The sequence below is a fragment of the Bos indicus genome, chromosome 9, assembly GCF_029378745.1.
Source record: "Bos indicus isolate NIAB-ARS_2022 breed Sahiwal x Tharparkar chromosome 9, NIAB-ARS_B.indTharparkar_mat_pri_1.0, whole genome shotgun sequence".
In the NCBI taxonomy this organism is placed as follows: domain Eukaryota; kingdom Metazoa; phylum Chordata; class Mammalia; order Artiodactyla; family Bovidae; genus Bos; species Bos indicus.
The window spans coordinates 52,308,922-52,327,683 of record NC_091768.1 but is presented as its reverse complement, the minus strand read 5'-3'; the positions used below and the strand labels follow the sequence as shown (position 1 = coordinate 52,327,683).

The following is an 18,762-nucleotide window of genomic DNA, read 5'->3' as shown; positions in this document are numbered from 1 at the left end:
TCAGGTCAGTTCAATCATTCAGTCATGTCTGACCCTTTGCAACCCCATGGACTGCAGCACACCAGGCTTCCCTAGAGTGTGCTCAAACTCATGTCCATTGAGTCGGTGATGCCATTCAACCATGTCATCCTCTGTCATCCCCTTCTCCTCCTGCCTTCAATCTTTCCCAGCATCAGAGTCTTTTCTAATAAGTCGGTAATGAGTTGGCTTTTCACATCAGGTGGCCAAAGTATTGGAACTTCAGCATCAGTTCTTCCAAAGAATGTTCAGAACTGATTTTCTTTAGGATTGACTCGTTTGATCTCCTTGCAGTCCAAGGGACTCTAAAAAGTTTTCTCCAACACCATAGTTGAAAAGTATCAACTTTTCAGTGCTCAACTTTCTTTATGGTCCAACTCTCACATCCATGCATGACTACTGGAAAAACCATAGCTTTGACTAGACAGACCTTTGTCAGTAAAGTAATGTCTCTGCTTTTTAATGTGCTATCTAGGTTTGTCATAGCTTTTCTTCCAAGCAGCAAGCATCTTTTAATTTCATGACTGCTGTCACCATCTGCAGTGATTTTGGAGCCTAAGAAAATAAAGTCTGTCAATTAAGAGCAATCACTCTTTTTAAAAAAATGTTGATTTACAATATTGTGTTAGTTTCAGGTAAACAGCAAACCACTTGAGTTATATATATATATTGCATATTCTTTTCCCATATAGGTTATCCCAAGATATTGACTATGGTCCCCTGTATTGTAAAGTAAGTTCTTGTTTATTTTATACCTAGTAGTGTGTATCTATTAATTCCATACTCCTAGTTTGTCTCTCCCCCTCCCTTTTAGTAACCGTGAGTTTGTTTTCTACATCTGTGAGTCTGTTTCTGTTCTGTAAATAATTTGTATTATTTTTTAGATTCCACGTATGAATGATATCATGTAATGTTTATCTCTCTCTCTCTGACTTACTATTCTCTAGGCCCATCACTATTGCTGAAAATGGCAGTAGTTCATGCTGTTTATGGCTGAGTAATGTTCGATCGTATATGTATATACCACATTGTCTTTATCTATTCCTATGTCGCTAGACATTTAGGATGCTTCCATGTTTTGGCTACTGTAAATAGTGCCATTATGAACAATAGGATGCATGTATCTTTTTGAATTAGAGTTTTCGTCTCTTCTGCATATATGCCTAGGAGTGGGATTCCTGGGTCTAATTATAGCTCTATTTTGAGTTTTTCAAGGAACCTCCATACTTTTCAATAGTAGCTCCACCAATTTACATTCCCACGAACAGTATACGAGTCCCCTTTCTCCACTCCCTCCCCAGTATTTATCATTTGTAAACACCTTCATAATAGCCATTCTGACTGGTTTTTGAGGTGATGCCTCACTGTAGCTTTGATTTTAATTTCTCTAATCATTAGTGATATTGAACATTGTTTCTTATGTCTGTTGGCCATCTGTATGTCTTCTTTGTAGAAATGTCTATTAGTTCTTCCACCCATTTTTGATTGGATTGTTTGTCTTTTTACTATTAAGTTATGTGAGCTATTTGTATATTTTGGAAATTAACCCCTTGTCGATGATCAATCATTCTTGATCCATGTACTTAGGCATTCCTGGCAGTACAGTGTCTATGGCAACGTCTCAGTTCTGGCATTGTACTGTGAAAGCAGACATCGATAATGTCTAAGTGAATGTGTCGGAGAAGGCAGTGGCGCCCCACTCCAGTACTCTTGCCTGGAAAATCCCATGGACAGAGGAGCCTGGAAGGCTGCAGTCCATGGGGTTGGGTATGGTTGGGTTCTAATAAGGCTTTATTAATAAAAGCAGGCTGCAAGTTTGCAGATTCTTGCTTAAAATAGTTAATTTTGGTCTTATTTTGCTTTATTTAAAGACTCAGATTTTCATGTTATCTTTCTTTTATTGACTGCATTTACCTGAAATTTATCTTTATATATAATTACACTGTAATTGTATCTACTAAGCTTTAATAGTACAAGTAGGAATAAAATTGTCCATTGACTACTCATATGATTAAGAGAATTTGATTAGTAATACACGAAGAACTACAAATGTTCAATAAACAACATATGCTTAGTTTCACTAGACGTGAAATAAATAAGCACTTCAAGAGAAAATATACATTTATATTTATATACTTATCAAGCTGCCAAAAAGGAAAAATCATTACCCGCTTATATGTAATGTAAACATCTGTGAATGTGGAATGGAGATGGAAGCTGGGAGGAATTGACTTTGATGAAAAACTAAACAGAGAATAAACATAGATTCTTTCTGGAGGGTAAGTTGGTGTTACATGTCAAAGCCTTAAAATGCGTGCTATTTGAACACCGCAATTATTTGTAGGACTATAAGGAAATAACCAGAGGAACACTAAGTGTATTTAAAACAATGTTTATGATGACATCATTTGTAATAGTAAAAGAGCAACAGTCACAAGTGGGAATGTTACCAAGTCCAAGTTCATACTGATGGCCATACAAGGGCTAAAAACATAGTAGATGAATTTTGGGGGCAAGGAATAGTTACTTTATTCACAAAACCAGCAGACCAGATCTAATCCCTATTTGCCTGCTAATAGACTAGTGTCCCAAAGAACCATCTTACCCGTTAGAATTCAAGCTTTTTAATACTAGAAGCAGAGGGGATGTGACTTGTTTTATGCCAAACTTCTTGGTGCTGGAATCCTTTGTTCTTGCAGCTGTCCCACTAGATCTGGTCACAGTGTTCCTATAAACCTCCAACAAAAGTTTGTTCCTATAAACCTCCAAGTCAAATGTTATTCTCTCTTCTGTAACTTTTATGTCTATATAAATAGAAAAGTGTTATACTTTTAAAGGTCAGAGACCTGGGAATGGGCTATCCTGTATATTTCAGGCAATAGGCAACATTCTTTTACAAAAGGTCAGGACCAGCCTGACTAACTACAGGCAACAGAGCACAAAGGTTAAAGCTAAAAGAATAGATTCAATAGAGTTCAGGTTTGTTATTCTCTGCATTGGAGAAGGAAATGGCAACCCACTCCAGTGTTCCTGCCTGGAGAATCCCAGGGACGGCAGAGCCTGGTGGGCTGCCGTCTATGGGGTCGCACAGAGTCGGACACGACTGAGGTGATTTAGCAGCAGCAGCTACAAAAATAAAACTAATTTCAAACAAATTTGAGTTAAATGTTTGTTGACAAAGGTCCATATAGTTAAAGCTATGGTATCTTCCAGTAGTCATGTATGGATGTGAGAGTCAGACCATAAAGAAGACTGAACACTGAAGAACTGATGCTTTCGAACTGTAGTGCTTCTGTTTCTTATAATGATAAAATGATTGTTGTTGTTGTTGTTCATTTGCTAAATTATGTCTGACTGTTTGCTACCCTGTGAACTTCAACATGCCAAGCTCCTCTGACCTCCACTATTTCCTGGAGTTTTCTCAAATTCATGTTCATTGAATGGGTGATGCTATCTAACCATCACATCCTCTGCCACCTGCTTCTCCTGTTGCCTTCAGTCTTTCCCCAGCAACAGAGTTTTTTTCCGGTGAGTAGGCTCTCTGCATCAGGTGGCCAGAGTACTGGAGCTTCGGCTTCAGCATCAGTCCTTCCAATGAATATTCAAGATTGATTTCCTTTAGGATTTACTGGTTTGATCTCCTTGCTGTCTAAGGGACTCTCAAGAGTCTCCTCTAGCACTACAGTTCGAAAGCATCAATTCTTCAGTGTTCAGTCTTCTTTATGGTCTGACTGTCACATCCATACATGACTACTGAAAGAAACCATAGCTTTAACTATATGGACCTTTGTCGACAAACCGATGTTTCTGTTTTTTAGTACACTGTCTAGGTGTGTCATGACTTTCTTTCCAAGGAGTAAATGTCTTTTAATTTCATGACTGCAGACAATATCTGCAGTGATTTTGGAGTCCAAGAAAATAAAATCTGTCACTGCTTCCATTTTTTCCCATCTATTTGCTTTGACATGATAGGACAAAATGCCGTGATCTTAGTGTTTTGAATATTGAGTTTTAAGCCAGCTTTTTCACTCTTCTCTTTTACCCTCATCAAGAGAATCTTTAGTTCCTCTTCACTTTCTGCCATTAGAGTGGTATCATTTGCATATCTGAGCTTGTTGATATTTCTCCAAGAAATCCTGATTCCAGCTCGGGATTCATCCAGCCTAGCATTTCACATGATGTACTCTGCATATAATTTAAATAAGCAGAGTGAGAATATACAGCCTTGCACTCCCAATTTGGAACCAGTCCATTGTTCCATGTCCAGTTCTAATTGCTTCTTGGCCCACATACAGGTTTCTCAGAAGACAGGTAAGGTGGTCTGAGTACTGCCATCTCTTTAAGAATTTCCCAGTTTGTTGTAATCCACACAGTCAAAGACTTTCATGTAGTCAATGTAGCAGAGGTAGATATTTTTCTGGAACTCCCTTGCTTTCTATATGATACAACAAATGTTGGCAATTTGATCTCTGTTTCCTCTGCCTCTTTGAAACCCAGTTGGTACATGTGGAAGTTCTTGGTTCACATAATGCTGAAGCCTAGCTTGAAGGACTTTGAACATAACCTTGTTAGCATGTGAAATGAGCACAATTGTATGGTAGTTTGATTATTCTTTGGCATTGCAATTCTTTGGGATTGAAACGAAAACTGACCTTTTCCAGTCCTGTTGCCCCTGCTGAGTTCTCCAAATTTGTTGACATATTGAGTGCAGCACTTTAACAGCATCATCTTTCAGGATTTGAAATAGCTTAGATGCAATTTCATCATCTCCACTATCTTTGTTCATAGCAATGCTTCCTGAGGCCAACTTCACACTTTAAAATATCTGGCTCTGTGTGAGTAACCACACTATCATGGTTATCCAGGTAATAAGACCTTTTCTGTACAGTTCTGTGTATTCTTGCCACCTCTTTTTAATCTCACCTGCTTCTGTTAAGTCCTTTCTGTTTCTGCCCTTAATGTGCCCACACTTGCATGAAATGTTCTCTTGATATCGCCAATATTCTTGAAGAGATAGCTAGTCTTTCACATTTTATTGTTTTCCTCTATTTTTTTGCCTTGTTCATTTAAGAAGGCCTTTTTACTCCTTGATATTCTCTGGAACTCTGCATTCAATTGGGTATATCTTTCCCTTTATTCCTTGCCTTTCTCTTCTCTTCTTTCCTCAGCTGTTTGTAAAGCCTCCGATTTGTAAAGACAACCACTTTGCCTTCTTACATTTCTTTTCTTTGGGGTGGTTTGGTCACTGCCTTCTGTCCAATGTTATGAACCTCTGTCCATAGTTCTTCAGCCACTCTGTCTACCAGATCTAATCCCTTGAATCTATTATTCACCTCCACTGTATAATCTTAATGAATTTTATGTAGATCATACCTGAATGGCCTAGTAGTTTTCCCCACTTTATTCAATTTAAGCTTGAATTTTTCAATAATGAGTTCATGATCTGGGCTACAGTGAGCTCCAGGTCTTGTTTTTGATGACTGTATAGAGCTTCTCCATATTTTGCTGCAAAGAACATAATCAATATGATTTTGTTCTTGACTATCTGGTGATGTCCACGTGTAGAGTTATCTGTTGAGTTGTTGGAAAAGTGTGTTTGCTATGACTAGCATGTTTCTTGATAAAAATCTGTTAACTTTTGGCCTGCTTCATTTTATACTCCAAGGCCAAACTTATCTGTTATTCTGGGTATCTCTTGACTTCCTAATTTTACCTTCCAGTCCCTTGTGATGAAAAGGACATCTTGTTTTGTGTGTTCTAGAATGTGTTGTAGGTCTTCATACAACTGTTAACTTCAACTTCTTCAGCATCAGTGGTTAGGGCATAGATTTTGATTACTGTGATGTAGAATGGTTTACCTTGGAAATGAACTGAGATCATCCTGTCATTCTTGAGGTTGCACCCAAGTTCAGACTTTTTTGTTGACTATGAGGGCTACTCTATTTCTTCTGAATGATTCTTGCCTACAACAGTAAATATAGATAATGGTCATCTGAACTAAATTTTCCCATTCCCGTCCATTGTAGCTCATTGATTCCTAAGATATTGATGTTCAATCTTCAAATCTACTGCTTAACCACGTTCAATTTACCTTGATTCATCATACAGGACAGAAATGGTAAGGACTTAACAGAAGCAGAAATAGATGGGGAAACCGTGTAAACAGTGTCAGACTTTATTTTTGGGGGCTCCAAAATCACTGCAGATGGTGACTGCAACCATGAAATTAAAAGACGCTTATTCCTTGGAAGGAAAGTTATGACCAACCTAGAGCGCATTTTAAAAAGAAGAGACAGTACTTTGCCAACAAAGGTCCATCTAGTCAAGACTATGGATGACAGAGGCTGAGATGGCTGGATGGCATCACCAACTCGATGGACATGAGTTTGAGTAAACTCTGGGAGGTGGTGATGGACAGGGAGGCCTGGTGTGCTGCGATTAATGGGGTCACAAAGAGTCAGACATGACTGAGTGACTGAAGTGAACTGAATTGAACAGAAGCAGAAGATATTAAGAAGAGGTGGCAAGAATACACAGAAGACTGTACAAAAAAGATCTTCATGACCCAGATAATCACGATGGTGTGATCATTCACCAGAGCCAGATATCCTGGAATGCAAGTCAAGTGAGCCTAGGGAGCATCACTACAAACAAAGCTAGTGGAGGTTATGGAATTCCAGTTGAGCTATTTCAAATCCTAAAAGACGATGCTGTGAAAGTGCTGCCAGAAAATTTGCCAATCAATATGCCAGCAAATTTGGAAAAATCAGCAGTGGCTAAGGGACTGGAAAAGGTCAGTTTTCATTCCAATCCCAAAGAACAGCAATGCCAAAAATGTTCAAGCTACCGCACAATTGCACTCATCTCACATGACCAACCTAGACAGCATTTTAAAAAGAAGAGACAGTACTTTGCCAACAAAGGCCCGTCTAGTCAAGACTATAGTTTTTCCAGTAGTCATGTATGGGTGTGAGAGTTGGACTATAAATAAAGCTGAGTGCCAAAGAATTGATGCTTTTGAACTGTGGTGTTAGAGAAGACTCTTGAGAATCCCTTGGACTGCAAGGAGATCCAACCAGTCCATCCTAAATGAGATCAGTCCTGGGTGTTCATTGGAAGGATTGATGCTGAAGCTGTAACTCCGATACTTTGGCCACCTGATGGGAAGAGCTGACTCATTTGAAAAGACCCTGATGCTGGGAAAGATTGAGGGCAGGAGGAGAAGGGGATGACAGAGGATGAGATGGTGGGATGGCATCCCCAACTCAGTGGACATGAGTTCGGATAAACTCTGGGAGTTGGTGATGGACAGGGAGGCCTGGCGTGCTGCAGTCCATGGGGTTGCAAAGACTCAGATGTGACTGAATGACTGAACTGAACTGACTGATAGATCTAACTAATATTCCTGGTTCCTATGCAATATTATTATTTACAACATTGGGCTTTCTTTCATGGCCAGACACATCAACAACTGAGCATTTTTTCTGCTTTGGCCCAGCCACTTCTTTTTGGAGCTTTAATAATTTCCCTCTGGTCTTCCTCTGTTCCATGTCCAGTTCTAACTATTGCTTCTTGACCTGCATACACATTTCTCTGGAGGCAGGTCAGGTGGTCTAGTATTCCCACATCTTTCAGAATTTTCCACAGTTTGTTGTGATCCACAGAGTCAAAGGCTCTGTGTAGTCAATAGAGCAGAAGTAGATGTTTTTCTGGGATTCTCTTGCTTTTTCTATGATCCAACGAATGTTGGCAATTTGATCTCTGCTCCTCTGTCTTTTCTAAATCCAGCTTGAACATCTGGAAATTCTCGATTCATGTACTGTTGAAGCCTGGCTTGGAGAATTTTGAGGATTACCTTGCTAGCTTGTGAGATGAGTGCAGTTGTGCGGTAGTTTGAGCATTCTTTGGCATTGCCTTTCTTTGGGATTGGAATGAAAACTGACCTTTTCCAGTCCTATGGCCACTGCTGATTTTTCCAAATTTGCTGGCATATCGAGTGCAGCACTTTCACAGCATCATCTTTTAGGATTTGAAATACCTCAACTGGAATTCCATCACCTCCACTAGCTTTCTTCGTAGTGACGCTTCCTAAGGCCCACTTGACTTCATATTCCAGGATGTCTGGCTCTAGGTGAGTGATCACACCTTTGTGATTATCTGGGTTATGAAGATCTTTCTTGTACAGTTCTTCTGTGTATTCTTGCCACCTCTTCTTAATATCTTCTGCTTCTGTTAGGTCCATACAATTTCTGTCCGTTATCAAGCCCATCTTTGCATGAAGTGTTCCCTTGGTATCTCTAATTTTCTGAAGAAATCTGTAGTCTTTCCCATTCTGTTCTTTTCCTCTATTTCTTTGCATTGATGACTGAGGAAGGCTTTATCTCTCCTTGCTATTTTTTGGAACTCTGCATTCAAATAGGTATATTTTTCCATTTCTCATTTGCCTTTAGCTTGACTTCTTTTCTTAGCTATTTATAAGTCCTCTTCAGACAACAATTTTGCCTTTTTGCATTTATTTTTCATAGGAATGGTCTTAATCACTGCCTCCTGTACAATGTCACAAACCTCTGTCCATCGTTCTTTAGGAGCTCTATCAGATCTAATCCCTTGCATCTATTTGTCACTTCCACTGTACGGCATTTGATTTAGGTTGTACCTGAATGGTCTAGTGGTTTTTCCCTACTTTCTTCATTTTAAGTCTGAATTTGCCAATAAGGAGTTCATGATCTAGCCACTTTCAGCTCTCAGTCTGTTTTTACTGACTGTATAGAGCTTCTCCATATTTGGCTGAAAAGAATATAATCAATCAGATTTTGGTATCGACTATCTGGAGATGTCCATGTTTAGAGTCTTCTCTTGATGTTATTTGAAGAGGATGTTTGTTATGACCAGTATATTCTCATGCAAAAACTCTGTTAGTCTTTGCCCTGCTTCATTTTGTACTCCAAAGCCAAATTTGCCTGTCACTCCAGGTATCTCTTGACTTCTACTTTTGCATTCCAGTCCCATCATTGCATTCATTCCAGTAATGAAAAATACATCTTTTTTAGATGTTAGTTCTAGAAGGTCTTGTTGGTCTTCATCACTTCATGGCAAATAGATGGGGAAACAATGAAAACATTGAGAGACTTTATTTTTTTGTGCTCTAAAATCACTGCAGATGGTGACTACAGCCATGAAATAAAAAGACACTTGCTCTTTGGAAGAAAAGCTATGACCAACCTAGATAGCATATTAAAAAGCAGAGACATTACTTTGTCAACAAAAGTTCATCTAGTGAAACCTATGGTTTTTCCAATAGTCATGTATGTATGTGAGAGTGGACTATAAAAAAAGCTGATCGCCAAAGAATTGATGCTTTTAAACTGTGGTGTTGGAGAAGACTCTTGAGAGTCCCTTGGGCTGCAAGGATATCAAACGAGTCAATCCGAAAGGCAATCAGTCCTGAATATTCATTGGAAGGTCTGATGCTGAAACTCGAATGTTTTGGCTACCTGATGCGAAAAACTGACTCATTTGAAAAGACCCTGATGCTGGGAAAGATTGAAGGCAGGAGGAGAAGGGGATGACAGAGGATGAGGTGGTTGGATGACATCACCAACTTGATGGACATGAGTTTGAACAAACTCTGGGAGCTGGTGATATACAGGGAAGCCTGTCATTCTGTCATCCATGGGGTCGCAAAGAGTTGGACATGACTGAGTGACTGAACTGAACTTCCTCTGCAGCATATTGGATACCTTCTGATCTTGGGGGATCATCTTCTGGTGTCATATCTTTTTACCTTTTCATACTGTCAATGAAGATCTCCAGGCAACAATACTGGAGTGGGTTGCTATTTCTCCTCTAGTGGAGCATCTTTTGTATAAACTCTTCACTGAGTGCAAGCCCCTTTTTGATGATAATGTTTTGACCCATAAAGGGAGATAAATTGATAATGCAGACCAATTCACCCTAAAAAGATAGTGTAAAAGAAACAGAGGCAATGCAAATCATCTTCTTAAATAAATTGTGTAGTTAGTGAGATAGTAAGAAAATACCACACAAGTTCAGTTTAGTTCAGTCGCTCAGTCATGTCCGACTCTTTGTGACCCCATGGACCATAGCACACCAGGCCTCCCTGTCCATCACCAACTCCTGGAGTTACTCAAACTCATGTCCGTTAAGTCAGTGATGCCATCCAACCATCTCATCCTCTGTCGTCCCCTTCTCCTCTCACCTTCAATCTTTCTTAGCATCAGGGTCTTTTCAAATGAGTCAGTTCCTCGCATCAGGAGTATTGAAGCTTCAGCTTCAGCGTCAGACCTTCCAATGAATATTCAGGACTGATTTCCTTTAGAATTGACTGGTTGAATCTCCTTGCAGTCCAAGGGACTCTCAAGCGTCTACTCCAACACCACAGTTCAAAAGCGTCAATTCTTTGGCATTCAGTGTTCTTTATAGTCCAACTCTCACATCCATACATGACTACTGGAAAAACCATAGCCTTGATTAGATGGACCTTTGTTGGCAAAGTAATGTCTCTGCTTTTTAATATGCTGTCTAGTTTGGTCATAACTTTTCTTCTAAGAATTAAGCGTCTTTTAATTTCATGGCTGCAGTCACCATCTGCAGTGATTTTGGAGCCCAAGGAAATAAAGTCTGTCACTGTTTCCACTGTTTCCCCATCTATTTGCCATGAAGTGTTGGGACCAGATGTCATTATCTTAGTTTTCTGAATGTTGAGCTTTAAGCCAACTTTTTCACTCTCCTCTTTCACTTTCAAGAAGCTCTTTAGTTCTTCTTCACTTTCTGCCATAAGGGTGTTGTCATCTGCATATCTGAGGTTATACCAGGCAAAGAGCAGAGAGTACATTTGATTTTAAAGTGGTATATCCTCTGGAGAAGGAAATGGCAACCCATTCCAGTATTCTTGCCTGGAAAATCCCATGGACAGAGGAGCCTCGTGAGCTACAGCCCATGAGGTCACAAAGAATTGGACATGACTCAGCAGCTAACACTCACTCCCAGTCAATATTTGGCTATGGAAACTACCTAAGTTGTAAAGCTGGAGTTTTTGCAGAGTGTGAAGCAAATAGTGAAGTTCAGTCCTATCAAAGGGAATTACTCTTATTCTGGCCTGAATCCCTGACAGAGTGTTCCCTTTGGAATAGGGAACATAAATGTTCTCTTAGTGGTTATCTACATGGTCCCAAAACCTCAAGCTTGGTCTCAGATGGTCATCACCCTTATGTGACTGGTAGGAGGAAATGAAGTTTCCCTCTGAAGGAATGTATCATTTCCTAAATCTCAAATTACTTATAAATATAATTTTTAAAATAGATATTTAGCAAACAACTATAGATAATGAGGTATAAAAAGAATCTAGGCAGTATTAACCATAATCAACAGAAATAGCATACAGCAAAATAGACCTCTGCTCTCCAGTTATTAGAAAGAAGAAAAATTATTTTTCCTGTTAGTGGAGGTAAAGGCTAAGCTTAAAAATTTCAATAAAATCTGAAAACTATAAAATGTGATATAATTATGCAAAAAAAGCCCCCTGAAGTTATAACAACTTAAATCTGACTTGACATTAAGGGCTCAAAAAAATGGGTTTACAAGCCAATTGTGTATGTTTGATATATTCTGAACTGTAGGGTAGGTCATTAAAAACTATACCGAATTAATGTAGAGAGAATATAGAAATATAGAAAACTCAGAAAATAGTGAGAGAGCTAGAAGAGTTGACTAGAGGATTTAACAAGTTTAATCTGAATCCCCTACATGGTCTAGTGGTTAGGATTCCTGGTTTTCACCTATGCAGCCCAGGTTTGACTCCTAGTGTGGGAACCTCAACCATTGGGCTTCCCTCATACCTCAGTCGGTAAAGAATCTATCTGCAATGCAGGAGAGGTTCGATTCCTGGGTCAGGAAGATCCGCTGGAGAAGGAAATGACAACCCACTCCAGTATTCTTACCTGGAGAATCCCATGGACAGAGGAGCCTGGCAGGCTACAGTCCATGGGGTCGCAAGAGTCAGACATGACTTAATAGCAACCAACCAACTAATCTGAGTCCCAGAAGAAGAGAGAGAAAATTATGAAGGGACAATTTTGAAGTGAAAATGACTGAAAATGTCTAAGAACCAGTGAAACACATCACAAGGTAAGCAAGCATTTTAAAAAATGTACACTTAGACACATAATAGTGAAATTCTGGAAAAATTGTCAACGTGGTATTGGCTAAACTTACATGAGTAAGAAAACGAAGCTGAAAATGTAGATGCATAGTTATAATTCTAAAAAAAGATTATAAAATATTGTGGGAAACAACCATAATATAAGGGCAACGATACCTTTCAAATATGTATATCTATATCTGGTAATTACTGCAGTGGAAACTTGGGAGCTTAAGCTCACTAATCATTATTAATACTTGTTATATTTTTTCAAAAATAATTACATTCCCATAGTTTAATTTAAAAATGAAGGTTAAAAAACAATGCCCAGTGCTGTTAAAGAACAGTAAACTAGGTACTTTCATACTCTGCTGTTGGGATTGTATCTTAAAGCAAACTCAGTTTTGGGAAATCAGATTGTATGCTTCAGAAACTATGAAAATAGCCATGATCATTGATCTGGTGATTTAATGTCTGGTTATTTATCCTAAGGAAATACAAATTTGCAGGAAGATTTTATGCATTGCACAGAGATGCTCAGTACACAAATCCTTTGCCTCAAACGCTCTTCACTGGGCACCCTTCAGGTTTCTGTTGAAATGTTGCTTCCTCAGCATGATTTTCTCTCAATATCCAGTTGCAGTTAATACTCTTTCCCAGTCCTTCTATGATGCACTATATCACAGTTATAATTATGTGGGTTTTTCATCTTTATCTGCATAATTGCCATCTTCTCCTCTCTATATATTTTAAGCTCTTCGAGACTTAAATTTGAATAAGGCCTAAAGCGTTTGAGGAAGTGAATTGTGCTTATGTCTGGGGAAAGAATTTTAAGTGTTGGGAACATCAAGTATGAATGCAAGCATGTGCCTGGCATGTGTGGGAAAGAGCAAGGAGAGCAGTATGGGGAGGTAGACAAGGGGAAACAGGGGAGATGAATTAAAGTATCCATTAGCAGAGTTTTTGTTTTCTTTGTATATTTTTCCTTTCTTTTGGTTTTCACTTTTTTCTTAATTATAATTGTTAAGGGGTTTTGTAGTATTTAAAGTGTATCTTAGATTTTTTTTTCTTAGTGGTTTTCTATTTTTTAATTTTCTTCTTATATTTTAATTCCTTTGCCTGGTTTTACACTGGTATTTTAAATTTTTTGGCCAGCTTTTCAAGTTAACTTCATTTACTTTCACACCTTTGCCTGTAAAGAATTAATGAAAATGAATGAGTTATAGTTTATAAGGTTTCCCCTCCCCCACTTTTTTGGCCATGTGACACAGCTTGTGGGATCTTAGCTCCCCAGCCAGGGATCGAACTTGAGGCCATGGCAGTGAAAGCACCAACTCCTAACCCCTGGACTACCTGGGAATTCTCTCTTTCAATATAATTTTGATTTAATTATCAAGTTTTTGCATTTAGTGTTCTTTGTCATTTTTTCCCTAGATTTATTTGCAGTTATTTTTAAGCATGAATTTTTCTACTTATACAATAACAATGGGTTTATGGTAGAAGAGTGGAAGAAAATCCAGAAAGAAGAATAAAGTATATAAAGAATAAAGAATATAACTCTAACCCTAACCCTAACCCTATGGGATTCTCCAGGCAAGAATACTGGAGTGGGTAGCCACTTCCTTCTGCATGGGATCTTCCCGACCCAGGGATCAAACCCAGGTCTCCGACACTGCAGGTAGATTCTTTATCCTATAAAGAATCTTCTGAGCCACCAGGGAAGCCCATTGGTACTAAATCATATTTTCTTTTTTTACTTATATTTTACTGTAAGCCACCATACATTCTTTTTGGAAAGAGATGTACTTTAAATCAACTGATAAATAAATAACATTTTATTATTGTGCTACAATAAGATGATCACTAAGTGTCTACTACCAAGAAATTGGAAAATCAAGTCTTGGTATAAATAAATGCTGTATCAATGTATTTTTATTGACTTGAAAAGTTGACATTTTTCCGAGTGAGAAAGAGCAGATCATATAGTACTGTGTATATTGACATGACTTTAATTAGGAGTTGTTTATATTGATTTGTATAGCCCATATCTATATATACCTGACCTATATATTCCCTATCTATGTATCCCCAATTTATCTGTACTCATATCTACATATAGTTGATCTATATATGCCCACATCAATGTATGCACAGAAAGAGATCTTGAAGAGAGTTTGCCAAACGATGATGATTGTGGTGGTGAATCTTATGTGGATGTTATAATCTCTAATTTATACTTCTGTTTTCTTTTTGAATTCTTAATCATGTATGTAGAATTTTATCAAAAGTATTATTTTCCTAAAAGAGACCTGCCATTTTTTTCTTTAAATAATTCTTATGTTTAGAATGCCACAGTTTAAAACTTGGACAACTTGTTTACATGTAACTTGCAAAACTTCACCTGGATTTACCTTTAACTTCAAAACTAACGCAGGGTGACACAGTAGAGTTTTAAATATTATTCAACTAGCTATAAATTCTGTTTCCATACAACACATAAAAGTTTGAAACTTATTTCATATGTTGCATTTAGCTACCAACAGGTTATTTTATCCTAATTTCTTGTCAGTTGGTGTTTCAGAAGCATTTCTAAACAGAAATCTTCCTAAGAAATATAGAAATCATGTTTTACCTTTTAGTGACATCATATCTTTAAAAACTAAATTCTCTACACTAAAATAATAAACCTTTGTTATTTGTTTGTAATACATATGTTTGCTCTGCTGTGCAAAGGACAAGAAAGTCACAAAGAGTCCATGTAGAAGTTGGTTGTTAAATATTCAAGCTCAGTTTACCAGGATCTTTATTATACCACCAGAAGTTTTCTGTAATGAAGAGCTACTTGTAACATCAAAGCACAGGAAGCATTATCTCTTCCCCCATAGCCCATGACCTAAAAGCTTTTCTTTTTATCTTTATATGAAAGAGAAACATGCTTTTCAAAAAAGCCTCAACATTTGTGGACGTTGTATGCATCCTGTAAAGTAGACTCTGGATGTAGTCTATGATGTATGCCTTTGTCCAAGTATTTTGTTTTTTCAGCATTGTGCTTTTTATTATTTTCTTGGGGAGCCAGAAAAAGAGAATTTTGTTTTAAACTAATTTTTGAGAGAGAAAATGGTTTCTAACTAGCAACATAGGGTTTTTTCCAGTAAAATCTGAAGATATGAAAAAGTGGCAATGGTACTTGTTGGATCCTCCTTTTATATTCTTTTAGAAAATAATAGAAGCATATTTCATCAGTCCATAGAGATAGTTTTTGGAATCCAAAATTTAGATAGGTATTTCTAAAAACATATTACAACCAAATTGGACACTCATAATTGAGCCAGTAGCTCCTGACAGGTGAAGAGGAATGTCAGTGTTCCTGCTTCCCTTCATTTTATATTAAATACAGAGTATTTCGGGGAAAACAAAGGTGGGAATAATATACAACTGGAACACAGGAAGAGGGGGCTTGTCTAAAGAAATTATCTAACATTTTCCTTTCACTTGATTTTAATTGTATCTTGCCATAGTCATACATATGGGTTTGTCAGGTGGCTCTAGTGGTAAAGAACCCGCCTGCAATGTAGGAGACACAGGAGACTGGGGTTCAATTCCTGAGTAGGGAAGATCACCTTGAGGAGGGCATGGCAACCCACTCCAGTATTCTTGCCTGGAGAATCCCCATGAACAGAGGAGCCTGGCGGGCAAGCAAAGAGTTGGACATGACTGAAGTGACTTAGCAGGCATGCATGCACAAATAGAGACTGTTTAATCATATTATTTCTGTTTGTATGGAGACATACAATGGTAGGGCTTCCCTGGTGGCTCAGATGGTAAAGAATCTGCCTGCAGTGCAGGAGACCCAGATTTGATCCCTGGGTCAGGAAGATCCCCTGGAAAAGGAAATAGCAACCAACTATAGTATTCTTGCCTGGAAAATTCAAGGACAAAGGAGCCTGGTGGGCTACAGTCCATGGGGTCACAATGATTTGGACACAACAGAGTGACTAACACTACCATACAATGGTAAGACATTTGTAAGTGCTTTTAATAGTCATTTCACATGATTGCATGAAAAAAATGCTTGAATTTGTATAAATACCTCTGACTTTTTATGTGAAAAATCCAAACTCCAATATTTGGTTGTTTTAGAATCATTAGAATTAGAAGAAAAATTGTTGAGGGAACAGGTAATTAGAAAAGCAGAAGTGAACCAAATCGGGTTCTTGGATTCATACTTGGCTTTTTGGGTAAGATGTTGAGTTAGAGAAATGATAGATATGCTCTGGACTGTCCCAAATGATTCCAAGTTGTTCAGGCATGAGGTTATCATCATGTTAGAAGGCTAGCAGGTTGAGATGCTGGTGCTAGGAAGGGTGGGCTAAGGTTATATACCTCATTCAAGAAAGCATTTGGATTACTGGTCTATGCCATTGTTGGACTTGCCAGAAATCCCTGCCAAGTAGAGGAATAAAGTTTCTTGAATTCTCTTTACCGAGCCAGTGTTTGATCCATTTTCATTCTTATATTTACACTTTAAAATATTCATTTGATCGTGCACTCTGTGCTGGGCATACAGTAAAATGAGACTAAGATTCCTACCATGCAACAGCTTACAATTTTTAGCTTGGATTATAGATAGTGAGCTAAAATTTCTGGGGCTCAGACCCTGTCTGAGTTTCAGTTTGCTCATCTTTAAAATGAATGAATTGGAGTTGTTGTTCAATCACTCAGTTGAGTCTGACTGTTTGCAACCCCATGGACTGCAGTATGTCAGGCCTCCCTGTCCATCACTCTCCTGGAATTTGCTCAAACTCATGTCCATTGAGTCAGTGATGCCATCCAACCATCTCATCCTCTGTTGCCCCCTTCTCTTCCTGTCCTCAATCTTTCCCAGCATCAGTAATTTTCCAGAGTCGGCTTTTTGCATCAAGTGGCCAAAGTATTGGAGTTTCAGCTTCAGCATTGGTTCTTCCAAAGAATATTTAGTGTTGATTTTCTCAGGGATTGACTGATTTGATCTCCTTACTGTCCAAGGGACTCTCAAGAGTCTTCTCCAGCACTGCAGTTCAAAAGCATCAATCCTTCAGTGCTCAGCCTTCTTTATGGTCCAGCTCTCATATCTGTACATGACTACTGGAAAAAAACATAGCTCTGACTATATAGGCCTTTGTTGGCAAAGTGATGTCTCTGCTTTTTAATGCACTGTCTAGGTTGGTCATAGCTTTTCTTTCAAAGAGCAAGCGTCTTTTGATTTCATGGGTGCAGTCACCACCCACAGTGATTTTGGAGCCCAAGAAAATAAAGTTTGCCACTGTTTCCATTGTTTCCCCATCTTTGCCATGAAGTGATGAGACCAGATGCCATGACCTTAATTTTTTAAATATTGACTTTTAAGTCAGCTTTCTCACTCTCCTCTTTCACCTTCATCAAGAGGCTATTTAGTTCCTCTTTGCTTTTTGCCATTAGGGTGGTATCATTTGCATATTTGATGTTATAGATATTTCTCCTGGCAATCTCGATTCCAGCTTCCAATGCTTCATTCAGCCCAGCATTTCCCATGATGTACTCTGAATATACGTTGAATAAGCAGGGTGACAACATAAGCCCTTCACATTTGCTCATCTTTAAAATGAATGAGTTGGAATGATACATCACTAAGCCTAGTTTTAACTTTTACTCTCAACTCCATAAAAGTGAAGTTGCTCAGTCCAACTCTTTGTGACCCCATGGACTGTAGCCTACCAGGCTCCTCCGTCCATGGGATTTTTCTAGGCAAGAGTACTGGAGTGGGTTGCCATTTCTTTCTTCGTCAACTCCATATTTACCCAATAAAATAAAACAAAAGCAAAATTTAAATTCCTCATGGAGCTAAGAAAACAAATAACTTGTCTAATAATTTTGACTATGATAAAGTGTCTGAGAAAAGTTGATTAGGACTGAAACTTAACTATTGGGTCACCAATCCCTCTAATGTACTAAACACAGCTAAATGTTTTTACACGTTTGTATTTTTTAATGTTCTAAATCCTTTGACCTCTCTGTTATATGTGCACAAGCTTTCCTCTAGTCCTAAATCAGCTTGCTATGACTCATAATCAGGGAGAGGTGATTAGGACAGAATATGTGAAAACTAGAATATAAGGTGTTATTGATGTTGCTATTCTGAGGAAAGCAAAACCAAAATATATTTTAGAGGCCAAGAGACCCTTGTGTATCAGTGAAGCTTTGGTATGTAGGTTGTGGATGTGAATGAGGCTGCCTCTGCTACCCAAGTGATTAGTATAGTATCAGAGTGGAAGATCACTCATGTTTATTTGTGATGAGTGGTTTTACTGAGTACAACCTAGAAATCTCCTTCTTTCCCCTGGTTCTCTATGGCCCTGCTGCCACCAAATATGTGTCAAGTGCATTAGAGAAAATATCCCATGTGCTGTGTGATTCTGCATTAACTTTACAAAGAAAATTGATGGAATATGAATAAATACCAGTACAGGAATTATAAACCAGGTATAAAACTAAGACACTTTAAATTTCATCTCAGGATTCCTAAGTATGCATATACGTATAACGATATAATGTATATAATTATGTAT

General features: G+C 38.2%; 1 long non-coding RNA gene across 1 annotated transcript in view; it reads left to right on the top strand.

The window, feature by feature from the left end:
- The first annotated feature begins 703 nt into the window (after positions 1–703).
- Positions 704–18,762, top strand: part of LOC139184828 (uncharacterized) — a 29,554-nt gene continuing 11,495 nt past the window's right edge. The window contains exon 1 of the long non-coding RNA XR_011568342.1: positions 704–750. This is a non-coding gene — a long non-coding RNA (uncharacterized lncRNA). The remainder of the gene's footprint in view (positions 751–18,762) is intronic.